Genomic DNA, 4996 nt, shown 5'->3' on the forward strand with positions numbered 1-4996 from the left:
AAGTTTACTATTTATACAGATCATAAAAGTTTAAGGTACATATTTGGGCAAAAAGAGTTAAATATGAGGCAAAGAAGATGGATGGAAATCCTAAGTGATTACGACTGTGATATTCAATATCACGAAGGAAAGGCAAACATAGTCGCAGATGCCTTAAGTCGTAAGTATCAGGAGAAGCAAAAACGAGTCCGTGCTCTTGGATTAAATCTACAAGTAGATTTAATGGAACAATTGAAGAAAGTTCGGGAAACAGCAATCAAAGACGATGCTGAAGGAATGAAAGGTTATATAAAGGAACTAGAATAAGGAAATGATGGAATTTGGAGATTCCACAAGAAACGAACTTGGGTACCTAAGCAGGGAGAATTAAGAAATAAGATTTTAGAAGAAGCTCATAAATCTAGGTATACCGTACATCCAGGAAACAATAAGATGTACCAAGATTTAAGAAACAATTTCTGGTGGGTAGGAATGAAAAAGGATATAGCTGAATACGTATCTAAATGTCTTACTTGTTCACAAGTTAAGGCCGAACACTAGAAACCTTCAGGACTACTACAACAGTTGGAAATGTCTGTATGGAAATGGAAACTCATAACAATGGATTTTGTTACTAAGTTACCCAAAACCGAAAAAGGTAATGATGCAATTTGGGTAATTGTGGATCGATTAACCAAATCAGCTCATTTTCTACCAATGAAAGAAACCTTTAGCATGGAAAGGCTAGCCAAGTTGTACGTAGATGAAGTAGTATCTTTACATGGAGTTCCACTCTCCATTGTATCGGATAGGGATAGTCGTTTCACTTCCCATTTCTGGACTAGTTTCCAAGAAGCAATGGGAACCCGACTAAATTTAAGTACTGCATATCATCCTCAAACAGACGGACAAAGTGAAAGGACGATACAAACCCTGGAAGACATGCTCCGAGCATGTGTAATTGATTTTGGTGGTAATTGGGATAACCACTTACCCTTAATTGAATTATCCTATAATAATAGTTATCATTCAAGCATCGAAGCTGCCCCATTCGAAGCACCGTATGGACGCAAGTGCAAGACTCCAGTTTGTTGGGCAGAAATAGGAGAAAGTCAATTATCAGGTCCAGAAATTGTGCAAGAAACTACTAACAAAATAACTCAAATCAAGGAAAGACTGAAGACGGCTCGAGATCGCCAGAAAAGTTATGCAGACAATTGCCGCAAACCACTAGAGTTTCAAGTAGGAGACAAAGTACTTTTGAAAGTCTCTCCTTGGAAAGGAGTAGTACGATTCGGTAAGCAAGGAAAGCTGAGTCCCAGATACGTAGGACCATTTCTAATAAAGCAACGAATCGGACCAGTTGCTTATCGTTTACAACTACCAGAAGAATTAGCTGGAGTACATGATGTATTTCATGTATCCAATCTCAAGAAATGTTTATCAGACGAATCCCTGGTAGTACCTCTTCAAGATATAGAGATAAATGAAAAGCTAAAATTCGTAGAGAAACCACTACAGATAGAAGACAGGAAAGTTAAATTTCTCCAGCACAAACGTCTAGTACTAGTCAAAGTCAAATGGAATTCAAAAAGAGGACCAGAATACACTTGGGAGCTGGAATCAGAAATGAAGCGGAAATATCCTCATTTATTCCAGTAAATCTCGAGGACGAGATTTTTCTTAAGGTGGGGAGGATGTAACAACTCTCACTAAAATCAAAACCTATTATGTTAATTATCCCATAAGGAAACCCTAATTGAGAAACCCAAGTAATTCTGCATAAACCCTAAAATTTTCAGAACAATCAGAATCAGAATCAGGGCCCCTAAAACTCAAGGGGGGAAAACCCTAGTGACGATTATCTAAATAAAACGCTGGCAAATTCGAATTTTACGAAGTTTTCAACTCAGCTAGGCTAGTCCCAGATCTGGCTACCCTATAGTGGTCAGGTGTCCTTTACGGACCGTAAGGAAAAAAATGTTTACGGTCCGTAAGCATGTCCAAATTTGTGTATAAATAGCAGACATTGGGACTTGATTTTGGGCACTGAAACGACGTAAAAACTCCAAATACACACTGAGATATCATAGAATACTATCAAAAACACACACGGATCACTAATTGCTGCTGCAATCAGGGTAATAACTCGATCGCTATTACGATTCAACGTCCGATCGATTGTAACTATCCAACGATTGTTTGAGTGCTGCTCAAATTGAGTTTATACTTTGTTATTCATCGTGATTTCGACTTGAATGTTTGAGTGTTGTTCGAACTCGGACTATACTCTGTCATTCGTTGTGAATCCGCTGAATTATTAAGTATTGCACTTTATTAATCGTTGTGAGGGTTTAATCTCGTGAATTGTCATAACTGCTGTATTAGTTACTAACCCCGTTTGTGTGCATTGTTATTTAAATTAGGTTAATCAAGGCTAATCAGTAAGCTTATACATTGCTCGTTAAATCTGCAATGTGAGTCATTCTCTTTTTATCAACTGTTTTACAAAACTCCAAATTATTTTCAAAGTTATAATTACAGGGATTAAGTCTTTGTAATCACCAAGTTACAGCCGGTATGTGGGGTTTTGTATACATTACTTGATAATCTTCACCATTGGGGCAGCCAATGGGTGATATGACCATAATCACAGACACCATTGGACAATGAGAGGGCCAATGGGTCGAGTGACAAAGTACCGTGGGTAGTTGGTTTGATATCAGAAACATTGTAATCGCTCTTAATACTGTAATTTATAACCAATGAGTCATTTTTAGTAAACTGAATGATTCACTCAGTATTTCCCCACTGACAAAACTTTTTTTCAAACATGTTTCAGGTGATCTATTGTAATCCAAGAAAAGTGTCGTGAAGCACTACAAGCATAGAGAAGTGGCTCAATGTAAATAAATAAAGAAACATGTTTTGTAAAATAAAGATTTCCCAGTGAAATCACCTTATTGTAAATTACAAGGTTTTATCACTAATTTATGTAAACGTGCAGTTTTAATATTAAAAGATCCTGTTTTAAAAAGACTTCCGCTGTGGCTTAAAATTTAATACCACGGGATTTCCTGCCTCGCGGCTCTGGACCTGGTCAAACCGGGGCCGAGGGCCGTGACACACTATCCCACAATCCCTAAAATTTCGAGCTTTTAGTTATTTTTTACATTAACAGCTGTTAACAGGAGTTTCGAGATCACTTTTAACAACTCGAGACAACGATTTCGACTCGAGACCATAAGGTTTCGACTCGAGACGACTGAGGTTTCGACTAAGGGCTTCAATCTTGACAACTCGAGACCATGGTTGCGACTCGAGACCACATCAAGGAGTCGAGATCTCATAAAACACAGTAGTCGAGACCGTGATTATGACTCGAGACACTGAGGTTGTGACTCGAGACCTTAATGAGTCAAGACCTCATAATGTTACAAGATGAGTCGAGACTTGACTCGAGATCTCACTCGAGATCTCATAACTGAGTCGAGATCTCACTCGAAACCTCATTATTTTAGGTTGTTTAATGTAACTAAAATTTAGCTCGGGGCTTCGCCCCGAACCCTATGGTTTGCTATTAAATAATTGGTTTTGTAAATACTTAGTTAATTAATCAGAATCAGATAATGTTTTACAAAACCAAAATGGCTTAACTTGAATGAGCTTTTGATGTATCATTTCTAGCCAAAGCTGATTTGATACGTCTACTTATCGTTCAAGTACTACGAAAGCTATGTTAAGTATACATTACTAACGTGAATGTCTTAATATCTGGCCAAAGCTGATTTAATTCTTTCATGTATAGCATACTTAACATGTGCATATTCATGAAAGGTGGATATAAGCCGTTCAATGATTTTAAACGGCCCAATAAACCTCGGACTCAATTTCCCTCTTTTCCTGAACCATATAACTCCCTTCTATGGGGACACTTTCAACATAACTCTGTCGCCTACCAGAAATTCGATCGGTTTTCGTCTTTTGTCGGCATAAGACTTCTGTCTGTCTTGAGCCACTTTAAAATGAGCTCGAACCACATCAATTTTCTCATTAGTTGCTCGAACTACATTTTTTTGGGCCAGTTCAAGCGGACCCACCTCACCCCAACACACCGGGGTTCTACATTTTCTACCATATAGCATCTCATACTGGGCCATGCCGATACTGGCATGATAACTGTTAAGTATGCTGTTGGATACTTAACAGTTTGGAAATGGGAACATATCACCATGGACCAGTTTGGAAATGGGAACATATCACCATGGGCCATATGGTAAGCTTCATCCATTGGATATTCCAGTTTGGAAATGGGAACATATCACCATGGACCTATTGACCAAAATGCCAAGGACGAACCGAGGATTCGATGCTATATGGGTGGTTGTTGATAGACTGACGAAAAGCGCTCACTTTATTCCAATACGTGAGACTTATACGTCAGAAAAGATGCCGGAAGTTTATACTAATGAGATAGTGGCACGCCACGGAGTACCGGTATCCATCGTGTCTGACAGGGATACCCGGTTTACTTCGGGAGTACCGGTATCCATCGTGTCTGACAGGGATACCCGGTTTACTTCAAACTTCTGGCAAGATTTCCAAGAACAGATGGGAACGAAACTTTTATCAGCACTGCATACCATCCTCAGATGGATGGGCAGAGTGAAAGAACGATATAGACACTAGAAGACATGCTGAGGGCGTGTATCATCGATTTAGGGGGTAGTTGGGATGTGTATTTACCGTTAGCAGAATTTTCTTATAACAAAAGTTATCATGCCAGTATCGGCATGGCCCCGTATGAGATGCTATATGGTAGAAAATGTAGAACCCCGGTGTGTTGGGGTGAGGTGGGTCTGCTTGAACTGGCCCATAAAGATGTAGTTCAAGCAACTAATGAGAAAATTGATGTGGTTCGAGCTCATTTGAAAGCGGCTCAAGACAGACAGAAGTCTTATGCCGACAAAAGACGAAAACCGATCGAATTTCTGGTAGGCGATAGAGTTATGTTGAA

This window comes from Helianthus annuus, chromosome 9 (genome assembly GCF_002127325.2).
Source record: "Helianthus annuus cultivar XRQ/B chromosome 9, HanXRQr2.0-SUNRISE, whole genome shotgun sequence".
Lineage (NCBI taxonomy): Eukaryota > Viridiplantae > Streptophyta > Magnoliopsida > Asterales > Asteraceae > Helianthus > Helianthus annuus.